The 15,672-nt window shown below is 44.4% G+C and overlaps 2 protein-coding genes and 1 long non-coding RNA gene across 10 annotated transcripts in view; 1 reads left to right on the forward strand and 2 right to left on the reverse strand.

Annotated features, from left to right (window-relative positions):
• Positions 1–15,672, reverse strand: part of SFXN3 (sideroflexin 3) — a gene marked incomplete at its 3' end in the record, with an annotated part of 178,236 nt that overhangs the window by 93,751 nt on the left and 68,813 nt on the right. The window lies entirely within an intron of this gene.
• The window catches only part of LZTS2 (leucine zipper tumor suppressor 2), a 62,069-nt gene that overhangs the window by 34,010 nt on the left and 12,387 nt on the right, over positions 1–15,672 (reverse strand). The window contains exon 1 of one of the 8 annotated variants that reach the window (XM_081006172.1): positions 4,898–5,314. The exons of the other annotated variants lie outside the window; for them this stretch is intronic. The gene's annotated coding sequence lies outside the window, so the exon portion shown is untranslated. Of the gene's footprint in view, positions 1–4,897; positions 5,315–15,672 lie in introns of those variants that run through there. 8 annotated transcript variants of the gene reach the window in all.
• On the forward strand, positions 9,696–12,436 carry LOC308477329. Its single transcript, XR_013986493.1, has 3 exons — positions 9,696–9,975; positions 11,238–11,405; positions 11,880–12,436. It is a non-coding gene; the product is annotated as an uncharacterized lncRNA (long non-coding RNA).

Genomic DNA, 15,672 nt, shown 5'->3' on the forward strand with positions numbered 1-15,672 from the left:
CACTTCACAGAATCTAGTCCAATCCCCGGCAATGGTGAGCTGTTGGGTCAACACAACATCTGGAGGACCCCAGGTTAGCTTATCCTAGGTGCTGAACTTCAGCAGATCCTGAATTAACAGCAATGGAGGGAATGACAGATAGCGGTCCTCACAACACAGGGAGAAAAATAAACATGGAGGTACATAGACAGAGTGGCAGAGCACAGATGGGAGTTCAGGAAGGTGCCTTATACCAAGCCAGATATTTGGTCCATCTTGCTCAGTATTATAGACACTGCCTGGCAGTGTATCTGAAGATCCAGGGATGGAACCTTTTTGCATGCAACATGTGCACTCTACCACTGAGCCAAAGCCCTTCTCCTGTGCAGTACCACTGGCAATACAGTTCAATGCAGTTATCACTGGCCCTGCTGTCACAATGCGATGCTGCATGAAGCACAAGCCAGATGCTACACAGAGCTCCATATGCTCCACACTGACTGGCAGGTGCTCTCCAAGGTCTTGGGGTCTTTTCTAGTCACACCAGGAGATGTCAGGGACCAAACCTCAAACATCCTTGCATGCTCTATCTCTGAGCAACGGCTTTTTCTCGGAAAAGGGAAAAACTCTGATTAAGTGGGGACTCTGGTATGGAATCTCAAGGGCTATGGGGTAGGATCACTGGAAGATCAAGAGCCCTTTGGCCTTTGTTTGCTTCTGAGCCTCTACACTCCCTTCCAACAGTGCTCTGGCACCACGAGGCATTTGCAGTGAGCCCCTGATGTTGCCGCCCCCTCATCTGTTCAAGAATGCCAGGCGGCTTCAGGACTGGCTGGCAGAGTAAGATATATCTGTGTCCTGCTTGCCGATCAGAGAAGACAGGCCTGCCCACATCTTCCTTGTCACGAGGCTGCTCCAGGCCTTGGTGTTTATTTGCTCTTTGTATTTCTGCTTCTTCAAACAGAAGTGCATCCCCAACCCCCTGGTGTGACTGTGGCAGCCATATGATTCGCCCAGCAGCTGTTCCTGGAAATTCACTGGAGAATCTTGCTATTTGATAGATATGGGGGGGGGGTGTGGACGGACACATGGGAGGGGCTTCTCTTAAAGGCCTATGACACCAATAGTGGAGAAATATTATTTGGTCGGCAGTGTTGTCTTTGGAACAAGGACAGATTCAAATCCCTACTTGCCCACAGGACCTTGGGCAGGTTTCAGCCCAACCCATCTCATGCCACTGGTTTTGAGCAATGGTTAATTGTAAAGAACTGAAAACACCCCAAATATCAGATGGTTACAACTCTTTAAATCTGTTCTTTTTATATACCAGCCAAAAAAGTTGGGCAGAAAAAAAATCAAACTTGTGAACTTCAAGAAATGTTTCTGATACATTATTTCCCTGTATCAGGAATTTTTTTATGTCTGATTTTTACTATTTTTTATATTTGATGTAAGCTGCCCAGAGTGGCTGGGAAAACCCAGCCAGATGGGCAGGGTATTATTATTATTATTATTATTATTATTATTATTATTGTCATCTTCTTATAACAGCCTAGCAAGGTAGGTAGTTTTTAGCACATGCCATTAACATTTACACTACATCAGTTCTTCATGTGTACAAAGTTTAAAGTGATTTCAAGGAGACTGTTCTACAACAGGCCAGAAAACAACCACCTTAGGACACACACAGGTGGTTTCTTATTTGTCTGTTGGGAACTATGGCACTAAGATATGGCCCGAGTGCATTCAGAAATATGGCTAGTTTTCTGATGATGTCTCTCTGAAATGTTTCAAGTGCTCCTACTACATTATGAAGTAGAGCTTTTGCTTCCAGACGGCCCAATCCTGTGTAAGTGTCCTCAGAAGTAAGTCCCGCTTGGTTCAGTGGGACTTGCTGCCTAGCTAGTATGCTCAGGATGCAGTCATAAGAGTTACACAACTCAAGGGAAAGCGAGCAATAGACTGCCCTTGATCTGACACTAGAGGGCACTATGTTAGTTAAGCTGAAGTTTGCAGACACCTACACATTTTTGCCTGTTTCTGACAGATGTTAACAATCTGTAGTCCTGCTTTCAGAGGTCTGCCCTGTATGAGTTTTCTTCCTGTCTTCACCAACCTAGTGCCTTTCAGAAGCTTTGGACTGCAGCTCTCATCAATCCCAGCCAGCAAGTCTTTGTAATGTAATCCAGGATGTCCTCTCTCCCTCCCAAGTCCTCGCCTCCTTCACCCGAAGAGAATTCACCAGGCTGGGCAAACACCAGATGGGGAGAACACTCCACCCATAGCACATCACACTCTCCAGCCCAAAGCCTCACATGACAGGATGGAATCCATCATGTGCCACCAGTCATGTGCTTACAGAGCACATTAAAGCCTAGTAAATGTTTAACCCCTTCAAAATCTGGCACAGGCAACCTATCCAGCTGCGCAGGTTTGGCTGGTGAAATGATGACCAACTTTAGCAGCTCACCAGGGGGAGGGGGGCAGAATCATAGCAGGAAGGAGAGGAACAACATACCTCTCAAATATTTCTGCTGTGCCACCCAAACAGAACAGTGTCACAAGAAAAATGTCAGAGCAATCACATTGGGTGAAGACCTCAAGGTGAGTCAACATTCAGGCACTTTCAGAACTAGCTTTCAAATTCCACACCTTTCTGTCAATAGTTTGAACAAAGATGAAATAAATCTTCCAGCTTGGAATAGGATTAAGCTTGACAAGCATTGCCAAGGGCTCATCCAGACTTCCGCTTGCCTCATTGCTCCCCCAACCCAGGAGAAAAACCCAATCTTTACCGCTGAATTGGACCAAACGTCAATTGGATTTTCTGCAGATTGATGTTTGTGCCAATTCAGCACTAAAGAGCAGGTTTTCCTGGGGAAAGTGGCAGGGGAAATGGAAAACTGCTCAGACCCATGATATCTAGGCATGGGACAAGTGGAAGTGTGTCCCAAGAGAAAGCTGGCATTTTGATAACTAAATTACTGAAAAGTGGACTATATTTATAACCAGCTGTTTCATACCAAGAGTTGCTCAGGTGTTCAAAGAAATGAAAGTGCAGTTTTGAAATCAGTGGTTAAGATCAGGCAAGTTTCGAAATCTTGATATTCCCTTTTCCTTTCTAAACAAAAGTATTCTATTTATTATTAAGTAAGTATTATTACTTACTTACTTATGTACTTATCTATCAGTATTTATATACTGCTTCATCATCAAAGCCTTTAGATAGCTCACACAGAATACAAACCAGTGTTTTTCAAACTTTGGCCCCCAGGTCTTGTTGGACTACAACTCCCATCATTCCTAACTAGCAGGGCCAGTGGTCAGGGATTATGGGAGATGTAGTTCAAAAATATCTGGGGAACCAAGGCTTAAAAAGGCTGCTTTAGAATTACAGAAATGGACCCTGAGCATCATCCAGTCCAACCCCCTGCGGTCCCATATGGGGATTGAACATGCAACGTTGGCCTTAACAGCACCATGTTCTAACCAACTGAGCTATCCAGGCATATTTAGGAAGAGCCATTTATGTAAGCAGTTACAGTCCTTGCACAGTCGCAAAGGGAAGTGGCCAACCACCAGGGGGGGCGGGGGCAGGCAATTTCACTCAGGCTTAAAAAGATGACATCCTTTGTTAAGAGAAGCTCTGCAAACTTTGGAGCTGAAGCTACAGCCCCTTCATTAAACAAATCTGGGCAAAGCAAACGAACAAAGCCAAGGCTGTTTTCCCAGTTGGAAAACACGGGGGAGGCTTGGAATTAAGGAGCCTCTGCAGAGACTTGCTCAGAGCCCATGGGAGGCGAGAGGAGGCTTGGGGGCCAAGAATCTACCATGCACAAGGTGGATTCCCAGGCTGCCTCTCCCTGAGACCCAGGCCGTTCTTATTCTTCACCCTTCCTTCTTTCCAAATTCCTTGCACTACACAATACAGAGAAGGACAAGGAAAGGAAAGGGGTTATGTGACAGTCCTTCAAGCTGCCATTTGTGGCATGAGGTGGGCTAGTCTCTCTGTCGTGGCACTGCCACTTGCTCCGCAGGACCAGAAGGGGGCAAGGCAGGGTGGTGGCAGGTGTGCCACCACTGCCAACGCGGTGCTTCCACTGCCCTTGCCCCACCCTGCCCTGTCAAGTGGCAGTGCTACCCCAGGACAGTGCAGGAGACACCCAACACACACCTCAGACACCACAATGGAAGACATCCCCTCCAATAACAGGCAAGACTGTTTTATGCCATGGATAGGACTCACGTTGCATTTTCCAGAGCAGAGGGGAACTTAACAGGCCAGGAAGAAGGCCTGCAGGGCAGTGTGGAGTAGTGGTTAGAGTGCTGGGCTGGCAGGCCAGTTACTGCAGAACAGGGGCCCTTGAAAGCTTAATTTGGGTGAGGAAAAAGAAGGCTTTTGTTGTCTATTAGGAAGAACATAGGAAGCTGATTTATACTGAGTGAGACTATTGATCTCTCTAGCTCAATATTGGCAGCAGGTTTCTGGGGTTTCAAGAGGGATGCTCTTAGCCCTATCTGGAGGCACCAGGGATTGAACCCAATACCTTCTACCTGCCAGGCAGATGCCCTCCCACAGAGCTGCAGCCTTTGCCCCCAAATATCACTGCAAAAAGCCAAGTCAGCCTAGCTGCAGAGAAGTGCACAGGAACACTGGAAGCTGCCTTATACTGAGTCAAGCCATGGGTAAGTTTAATTCAGTATTGTCTACACTGATGGGCAGCATTTCACACAAGCCCTACCTGGAGATGCCAGGGATTGAACTTGGGACCTTCTGCATCCAAAGCAGGTCAACTGCCACTGAGATATGGGCCTTGCCCCCACAGGAAATAGGAGCCAGAAACCCTTGCCAGTCTACTGCAAACCAGCCAATGGATTCCAATCTACCTTCAGCCCACCAGAACGCACAGAGTCCTACCACTGTAGTGTGTCACATGGAGAAGTGTGCATGCAGTCATAGTCCTCTGCTTCAACATCAGCAGGTCCTCCATGGAACTTGAGTCCCCACCATCACTGGGCTTTCTGAGGCCAGGTATCACCTGCTAGGAAAACTGGCAAAGCACCCTGAGCACCAACCACAGACCACATCTTAAGGCAATGCTCAGTGGGCCTCCCCTTCACATGCACCAGTTTGGCTTGTTCTATAGAGGCCTCTGCCTGCAACAGAAAGGCACCCATCTCTCTACTTCATCCATCTAAAACCCACCAAGGTTAACTGGGAATGATGAGTGACACAGGTAGAGAGCAGCACCAACCACCCCCACCCCCAGCAGATCTGGAGCAGAGAAAGGGTCCACTATAAGACTCTCTGCCTCCAAGAAAGTGCATTCCTTTGCTTCGTGTTGTCAGCTGGGGATTTTCTTAAAGAAAACAGAGACGAGGAAGCAAGTCCTCTTGGCAGGCATCACATCACCAGATGGGGCGGGAGGAGGTGGAACATTTTTTATTTGTTTGCACAAATCCGGATCCAAGTTGTTGCAACTTTTGCCAGGCAGACAGAAAGGTTTAGAGTCCTAGACCGCAACATCTCTCAACTTAGCAAGCCCTAAACACCCAACACCAAAGGCTGCTCCTTAGGCCTACTGACATCCAGTGTAATTCTTCTGTTTCTCCCAGCGGGGAAATTCCTCCCCAAAGGGTGAGTCACTTTGCTCTCGTGTATAAACCTAACCCATTGCACTGGCTTGAGATGCAGGGAATTAAGGCACCCATTGAAAACTCTGTCACAGACTTCCACAGACATTGGCAAGTCTCTCTCTCTCTCTCTCTCTCTCTCTCTCTCTCTCTCTCTCTCATCAAGGGGCCTTTTGGACAAGATGTTTAGAAATATACAGGTTGAGCAGATGGAAAGCAAGCACACATAGGCAGTGCTAACTCCAGAAGAGCAACAACCCAGCACTCCAAGATTCTAAAAAATTGTTTCTACCAGCCAGAAACTTCACAGCAACCTTTACCAACCAGCTTCAGAATATCACCTTTCTCTTTCTCTGGCCCAGTTCAAAGTGTACAAACTCTTCCTTTCAGACTCAGCCAGCATCCTCCAGGGGGTGTGGCTTGAGATACTTCCTACATGGGTTTTTAAACTAAGACTAGCTTAATGATCATCAGACAGTATGAAACCACCTATGGCTACAGAAGAACCTTAGAAGAAGATGCAGTACTACTAAACCTAGGGCCAGGCCAAATGGAAGAAAATAGCAAGCAAGCTTTTGAGTGCTCCAGAATTCCCCAGGCAGGATGTCAGACAAAGGAGATGGTGCGGGTAAAGGGAGAAAAATATGGTCTAATGGTAAAGCCATAAATCTGAATTGGTCTTAAAATAGAGCAGGAGAACAGCTAGGTGCTGTGCTGGTTTCGGGTTATACTTCGGGATTTTGGGATGACCAAATGGCCGATTCCCCCCTTTTGGAAATGTAAAATCCAGCAGATACCCAGATCTGTTTCCAGCAGGTTCCTTATGACAGAAAACAGCAGTAAAAAGACACATGACAAGTCTTACAATAGGAAAGCCAGAGATTAATTTTAGCTGGTGTACTCTTTTCCCTTGGTAAACCATAACGGCGTACCCGTGACTATTGAGTAATACTGTCATATTTGCTTTCCATGCATCTCCTAAAATTACTTCAGCATTACTAATTCCTCTTCTGTAACATCCAAACCCAGAGTTAGCTGAAGATGTAATTATTCCTGTTGCCCCATTCCCACCAAATGTGCAAACTGAGACATCTAGCCTGATCCAATGCATCCTTACTCAGAAGTAAGCCCCCATGAAATCAGTGACATTTGCCCCCTGGTAAATGTGCAGAGGGCTGCAGCTTTAACCGTGTGATCCACAAAGTCAATGCAGTGTACACTCCTGCATGGCACTGCAGAGATACATTCTCAGGGACTCCTCAGACCCAATAATTTCTAGCCATACCCAGACTCTGCGTGCATGTGTGTGTGTGCGCACACATGCATGTGTATGCGTGTACCTGTTAAATGAGGAAAACAGTTAATGAATCTGACGAAGTGTCATTTAGTCCACAAAAGCGCATCATAAATGTGTTTGTCTTTTAAAGCTTAACAGCTCTCTCCATTTTTTTTTATGCCACAAACTAACATGGCTACAAATAGAAGTTTCGATACAGGTTACTTATTTAACTGGCTAGGCATTGTTGGGACTCCTCTGACCAGTCACAATAACCCTCTGGGAAACAGTGTCCAAGGCTTGTGGCTCCCAGCCAGGAGCTCTTGAAAATGTTCCTGCAAGTCTCTGGAAATGACACGGTTGTAAAGTCGTCTCTCTTCTCCAGGTACAGCTGGAGGGTGTTGGAGCTGAGGAGGCTGTGCATGATGAGAAAATGCACGGTCTGCACCTAGTAGTGCTGCAGACCTTTACGAGGGTGCTGTGTCTGCCCCCTAGTCCCTTGCAATGCATACAGAGGAGGCGGCTAGATTTATAAAGGACAACCAACCATTAATAATTGCAACTCAGAGGACACAACAGAACACCCTCCCTCAATCACAGAGCATTCAAAGAATGCTGTCGAGGAGATGCCAATCCACATCAGTGACAAAGACAACATTTCTGGTTAATTGATCAGAAATAATAATAGAAAAAGCACGATGCAAATCAAGTTTGTGAGCTGGGCAGTGGAGGAATCTTTGGCCACACACTAAACATGCGTCAACTGTACTGTGGGGATAAACATGTGGTTAAAAGCGTCAAGACATAAGTAATCCTTCTTGAGATCTTGAGAACGCGCCCCAAAAATGGACCAGAGCAAGAGTTGGGGACCTGATGCCCCCTCCAGATATTGTTGGACTACAGCCCCCTAATTCCCTAATGGGTTGAGGCTGATGAGAGGCCACCAACAGGTAGAGGGACATACCTGGGCTAGAGCAAAGCGAGCTAAGGGGGGGGGGTGTGTATGTTAATGGCCACAAGAACCAAAATGAGGGAGTTTAGCCCAGAATAAAAGAACACTGTAGCTGCAATCTTATGCACATTTTTCTGGGAGTTGGCCCTACTGAAAACAGTGGGATTTAGGGCTCATCCACACTTGTCCTGTGTTTGAAACAAAAGCAACATCCCCAACAACACAGCAGCCCTCATCCCCACCACAGTAACTCGGCCCAACAGTGACAACTTCTGATTTGTCCATATTTCCAAATCCCCCTTCTCCTCAATCCAACATCCTTCACAGTTATCCTTAAGCAAATTCACATTTTTGGCAGTCATACTAACCCCCAAATACCTCTCTTTCTCAACCAATGTTAGTATCACCTCCTGAAACTCTGTCAAGCTTTCCTTTTCCATCTCAGATAGGGCTCTGGTCCTCAAATTCATCCGTTCTTCTTTAAGTTCAATCATAACGAATGTCAACTTATGTTCGTCAGGTTGTCTTTGTATGGATGGGACTCTCCTCTCCAGTTGTATTATTTTAGATTCAGCAGCAAGGGTTTTTCCCCTAACTTCATCTGCAGTTTGCCATATCAAAGTAGATTCCTGTGTCAGTTTCTGAGTGGTTTCTGAATTAGTATTCACCTTTTGTCCCAAGTTATTTAAACTTTCTACAATTGAATCAATTTCAATATTTGCAACATCCAATTTCACATTTCTCGCATCTGTTTTCTTGTGGAGTTGTTCCAGCAAATCGTTTATTTTCAATAATGCAGCCACTAAGGCCTCCTCTGTCGACATCTCGTCTGTTTTTTCCTTTCCGTTTGCCATAACACTTAGAAGATTCAAGGTCAATTCCAAAGTCTCACACTTTCTTATCTTGCAGCTGGAAATTCCCCTAGCCCAGCTCCTATCAAGTAACCAATTTCAAAAGCTTCCACTAGGGGAAAGCGAGTTGTATTTGTATCGGTCAGTATGTCCTCTTTTAAACACAGTTTCAATAATCCAAAGTTAGTTTCAATTTTCAGTTACTTTCCTCCTTTTTTTTTTAATAAAGTTCAGTAAGATTGTTTCAATTTTCCGTTACTTTTACTCCTTTTTAAGTGCAGACAAAGACAATGGAAACAATGTATCTTTCTTATGCTAGCTGTCACCGAACGTTCTATTCGCTGTCAATGAACCTTCCAAGACACGTCGGTTTTACTGGCAGCCCGTTTCCAGGTTCGGAATGGTGGTATTTTAACTTCCTCACTCACTCCTGCAGGGATATACAATCCAAAGCCTCCCCCCTCTTCTCCTGCTTCCAAGGGGGGTTTAATATTTTTTACTGATGAGAATTTAGTCCTTTACAATAGGCTTTCCAAGACTTTAGCTTGCAGCCTCTTTGCCTCAGTCTTATTTACAAAAAGGGGAGGTGGACTTCCTGTTTTGAACCTCCCCGTTTCGGTGCCAAATTAAGAAGTTTTAAAAATCCAATTCTTCACTCTACTCACGGGTAGTTGCTTTAAGATCAAATTGTCCACAGGAAAAAGTCAGCGCTCTATGGCAACAGCTATGTGGCTTCGCTCCGTGGAAGAAGCAGTCGATCCGAAGCACCGCGCCGCTCACCCCACATCGCTCCGGATCCCCGAAACCGGGTTTCCCCCCGAGTAGGGGAGGCGCAAAAGGTGCCCGCCGAATCCCATGTTCACAGGCTTCACTCGCCTGTGATTTTTAGTGGGTCTCCGCCTTCGCCGTGGCGGCCAGACCCAAATTTCCACGAGGCAAATTCCTCCCGATCAGAGGAATTCCGCCATTGCCGGTGGCGCCAACCCGGAAGTCAATCTGCACTTTCCACATCTTCAGAGGCACCAGCTTAATTACAAGTCTGCAGCTTCTCAGGCTGAGTCCTGGCACTGCAGTTCCTCAGGCTGAGCCCCAATGAGCCTTGCCAAACAACCATTCCTAGGGCTGGAAAGTTTCTGTAACATCTGACCCAAACCAAAAGTCTTGCCATTTGAACCCATTGCTTCTTGTGCCCCTCAGCCAGAAAACTAAAGGAAAACTGCATGATATCTGCTTTGTTGCTATCATTACAATATTCCAAGATTGTTAGCAAGCCATCACTTGCTGTATGAGGGCTGCTTGGATGGATCAGCCTATGCCCATTCCGTGGGGAAGGATGGAAAGATCTGTCACTTTTGGTGCTCTCAGTTTCTTGTTTTTCTGATCTTAAATACAGTTCTTATTTTACATCGATTTGAGATTATTATTATTTTTTAAAAAATCATAAAAATTCATCAGCACATTAGTGCAAATTTCTCCAATAAACACGTTTTTAATACACCGTTTTAACATTGTTCATTATTCTAAATAGCCAATCATTATCATTAATTCCTCCATTTTGGATACTTTAAATACATGCAAGTATAGGGGCTGTTTGTTTTTTCATTCATTTGTTCGTTCTCTCATTCATTCATTCCAGCCTTTCATGCCTGACAAAACACATCTGGGGCTACTGCGAATAACAACTTCACCTCCTGAAAAGCTATTAGTCTGCAGAATAATGTAGACCAAAGAAAGCAGTCCCATGATTTTCATACCACCTAGTGGGAAGAAAGGAATGTCTCTAGGAAATAAGGCCTACCCATTGAGCTCTAGTAGAAACCCAGCCAGATGGGTGTGGTATAAATAATAAAATTATTATTATTACTATTATTATTATTATTATTATTATTATTATTATTCACTTCAGTGATGAACCTGTGTCTGGATTGGACCATTGTAGACTGGGTGGGGAAAGGCTTACTTTAATTTTTCTTCTACACACATACGCCTTTAGGTAGAAAACAGGATGTCACAGAAAAGGTTCTAATCTAGCTTCCCCCCTGACATTATGGATTTTATGTGATTTATTTATTTTTTAATGCAGGACCTTTCAGTCTCCCATACTAAACAGCTGGGGTTTTAAGACCTTCAGGAGAGGCCCTCTGGTCTGTTCCAGGAACTTGTGAAAGGGTAGTCTTTGCATTTTATTGCTGTTCTGTTTTATTATTATTATTATTATTGTATTCTTGTCATTAAACACCTTAAACACCATTTGGTGGGAAGGCGGGATTGAATTTTGCAAGCAAACAAATTAATCAATTTGCCTACCTTGCCCACCCCCAATCCTTGGCCACCTGAAGTGGTACAGCCCAGACATTGGTTTACCATCTCCAAGACCCCCTACCTTGAGAAAAGTCAGAGCATTCTGACAGCGAAGACTGTTTATTTTGCTGGTGACTATACAATATACAAAGGGATTTGACTGGAGATGAAAGGAATTGACAGGAGAAGGAACTCATCCCAAGGTATGTTTAAAAGTGTGGTCTACCTTCCTGCTTGACTCGAGATCAGGTGGAAACAGTGAGCAAAAAAATAACCAGACATAATCTGTCTCTCCAACCCACAAGTGGGAGAGGCTGCGATGCAAATCCTGTCAGACTTGGTCTAAAATCAAAACAGCCAGCCAATTCACAGGACCCAAAAACTGCCTGAAAACCTGGGTTTCAGGATGAATGTTAGAATGATGTTGGAATGAATCTATGTGATTTTAGCAAAAATGTATCAAAGATTTAAGAAAAATAGACTGTTAATTGGTGAAAAGAGGGAAAGTAAACTTATAGTAAGATCAAGATAAATTTTCAGGATAAGAATTTTGAAGAGAGGGAAAGGATTTGCTGAAATGGATAATTGACTTAGAATACAAAAAAGGGAGGTGTGAGGAGGTCAGGGAAACAAGCATATGAAAGATAAGTTATGGGAAGGCTCGATTTGTCTTCTTTTTTTTCTTTGTATGTTGTTTTTATGTGTTCTTATTTCCTTGTTTTTTATTGTGATGTGTTGTTTTACTATTGTCTAATCTGGTGTGTTTTTTTGTTTTCTTTTGTCTTTTTGTAAACTTAAAATCTTAATACATACTACTTAAAAAAAAAGAAAACCTGGGTTTCAGGGATGCACAAAAAAGCAGTTGTGAAAAAGAGGTCTGTGTCAGGGGGCCCATTAAAACTTCAAAGCACATTGAGCTCCTTGGAGGAAAAGGTGGGATATAAACAAATGGCATGACTGCTTCAACATATGCCCAGAAACACTCGTGGAGAGGACTATCCTCTCCGTGGAAAACCAGGCTAGTAAAGATAGTCACAAGGAAGCAAAATCTATTGACTCCTAGCTCCTTGCCTGGTACACTAACCACTAACTTGCCACTTGGATAGAACTATGCAATTCTCTGCATAAAGTTTCTAGTTCTGTTTGAGGATTTAAAAAGTTAAGAGACATGAAAACCATGTTTGTTCTTGCAGCACGTGGGCCCTGTTCATGCTCAGAAACAGATCTATTTGTTCTCCACTAAACTTCCCTGAAGTACACCATCTCCTCCAAATGACAGTTCCAAAGATCACCGTCCCTCACTGTGACACACGCCTACAGTCACCTTGCTGATCTTAAAGAATCAAAATGCTGGAGGAAAGGGACTTAAAGGTCATTTCATCCAAATCCTTTTCCATTCCATTCACTAGAAGGTCTTACACAGACTATACAGTGGTACCTCGGTTTACAACCATAATCCGTTCCTGGAGGTCCATTTGTAAACCAAAACAGGTTGTAACCCAAGGCATGCTTTCGCCAATGGGGCCTCCCAAAAAAAATTGTTTGTACAGTGGTACCTTGGGTTACAAACACTTTGGGTTACAAACTCCGCTAACCCGGAAGTAGTACCTCAGGTTGAGAACTTTGCCCCAGGATGAGAACAGAAATCAAGTGCCGGTGGTGCGGCAGCAGTGAGAGGCCCCATTAGCGAAAGCACGCCTTCAGGTTAAGAACAGACCTCCGGAACGAATTAAGTTTGTAACCCGAGGTACCACTGTAATCCCAAAAAAATGGATTGTAATCCAAAAAAAAGTTGCAAACCGGGACATGCACTTCTGGGTTTGACGTGTTTGTAATTCAAAACATATGCAAACCAAGACATATGCAAACCAAGGTACCACTGTAGTAATTCAGATAACATAGAAAAAAAAGTACACTACAGTCATACCTCGGGTTGAAGTAGCTTCGGGTTGAGCATTTTCAAGTTGTGCTCCGAGGCGACCCAGAAGTAACGGAGCATGTTACTTCCAGGTTTCGCCGCTTGCGCATGCACAGACGCTCAAAATGACATCACGCACATGCGCAGAAGCAACGAATCGCAACCTACTACCAAGGTTCAAGGTCCTTGTATTAATTTATAAAGCCCGGTCCAGGGTGCCTTGGGGAACCACCTGAACCCTTATATCCCAGCTTGATCAATGAGATCATCTATACAGGAATGTCATTGGTCATCCCCCAAGTTGGCAAAGCCCATTTCTCAGCAACAAGAAACAGCCTTTAGTTTCATCGGTTCAGTCCTGTGGAACAGAGGTCCAAGCAGGTGCCTTATGTTCCAACCTTCAAATGCCTGTTGAAAACCTTTCTATGCCTCCATGCTTATTCTCTATTCTTAGATAATATTCTTAGTGAGAAAATATCCTTCTCTGGGTTTTTAAATATATATATACATATATGGTTTTTACTGCATGGTTTTTTGTTTGACTGGTGTAAACCACTTGGGTTTTTAATGAATAGAATGTTTTTTAAAAAAATAAATAAGCAAGCCATGTCGGTGTGAAGTGTGGCTGGTTTTCAGCCCAGAGGCAAATTCTGTTTCTCATTCAAATGCATGCAAGTTGCCTCTGGACTCAAAACCAGCCACACTTTGCACAGACACAGCATAAAGTACAGCACATACATCTCACCTGATTGCAAACGCTGTGAGCTTTTGGGAACCTTTGACAGACGTGCACCTCAGATTTGGGTCTGGCTGTTCTTTTGTTAGAAAGGTTCCATATGCAACCTTTTCTCTTCCCTACATTTACCATCCCACTAGTCGGGTGACATAGAGCTGGAAGGGCTCAAACAGAGTTCTCACCTGGGGTAGACAATGCTTGGCACCAGCCCTACTGCAGTTATAATGGGGGGGGGTGAGTTACAAGAACACTTCCCTTCTTGCATTGAAGTGCGTAACTCTTTTACATTTGAGCAACGGACCCATGTTCCTATCAAACCTGCAGCCTTTAAAAATAGCAAACTTTGCTGCAGAACAAACTACTTGAAACAAAAGGGTAGGGAACTTCAATGGCAAGTGCTTTCATTTTGCAGCAGCACCTATGACTAGGAAACTAAAATGAAGGGGGGGGCTGCCTGGGTTTGTTGCCCTTGCATTAACAAGACTTCCTCCAGAGGATCAGGACATTGTCCTGCCTGACCTGGTAATGGAGGAACAATAGCTGGCTCAGTGGGATTTGCCCACTAGAGTCACAATGGGCAGCAACAGTGGCTTCAACTGGGGTGCTCATGAGGCTAGCATGCCATCCATGCTCAAAATGCAAGGTAACTTCTCATCAGCACTAGCTAAAACTGGGACAGTGCTAAAATTTGTTCCTATCCAAGCTCTTAAGCAACCAACCAACCATCCACAGCAGGCTGATCATTGATTACTCACAGAAGGAGAAGAAGGAGCAAAAAGAAAGTTGTGCTCTTGCCAGTGCCAACCAGGAGCTGTGGTGCCCAGCACTGGATTCCCCTGGCACTAGGGAAGCACATCTTGCCAAATGTGTTTAGGCAAAGGAGCTCCTCAGCTTTTTAAAGGTCCAGTTATCTGTGCTCAGGCAGAGCCTTTCGGTTCCTTATCTGCCCCACACACCCCACATGCAAAAAGGAGGCTTAAAGGAAGACCACAGGTGCAGGCCACAGACTAAGCAAAACCGCTTCATCAATGAACCCTTAGCTGATGAGAGAGCAGGAAAGCAGTTAAGCCTGTTCCTGCCCAGGAGATGAGAGAGCGGGGCCATGTCTGGCTCCATCTGGAGTTTTGCGCAGACCACGTGCATGTTTCAGCTTGCACTAAAATAGCTGCCAGACTTGGAGGAAAACAAACTTCACTTAAAGGGGAAAGTGGCAGCATTTTCCACAAACAAACGAAGGGTGTAAGATGCACATCATAGAGATTCTTTTGCTTAACAGACCCCAAAGGACACCAAGCAGATAACCGGTGGATGGGGGTGGGGAGTGGGGGGGAGGCATTCTATTTATGGACGGATGTAAGGCAATAAAAAACACTGTTCACCACTGAGGAAGGAGGGAGGAGATAATGAGCCCTCCCTTCACAAAACAAGCACAGTGCCAACAGCAACATCTTGCATGTTTCTTAAATGCTATTGTTTCATTTCACAGCTGACCTGTTTATCTCAGAAGACGCTCTCCCCCAGGTACCCAAATCTCAGGCCTCCACATTTATTTTGATTTCACCAAATTTATGTAGCGCTTGATTGTAATAAAAACTCTAAAAACAGTTTGCAAGAAATATGAAAACTGTCAATAAATACAGCTAGAAACAAATAATCCAAAACATTCAAGAAATTGTTAAAAAGCAACAGTAGCTAAAAAGAAATAAAACGTATATAACTTCTATGTGTCTGGATAGCTTTGCCTAAACAACAGTGAACTATGCAAGTATAGAAGATTGTAGACTGTTAACTCTTACTCAGAGTAGACCCACTGAAATTAATAAACCTGTATTAGTCCTGTCTATTAACTTCAGTGGGTATCCCCTGAGTAGGACTAACACTATCACCCAGTGTAGTCAGATGCTAATGTGTTTGTTATGGAAACCCAAAAGTTCTGGGTTTTGTTCCTGTTAATCTCCTAATGTGAAGTCCTATCCCTCCCCCGTTGCTGTACTATTTCTTTGTATTCTCCATTGGGAGGAAGGG

The sequence above is a fragment of the Podarcis pityusensis genome, assembly GCF_964106645.2.
Source record: "Podarcis pityusensis genome assembly, chromosome: 5".
Lineage (NCBI taxonomy): Eukaryota > Metazoa > Chordata > Lepidosauria > Squamata > Lacertidae > Podarcis > Podarcis pityusensis.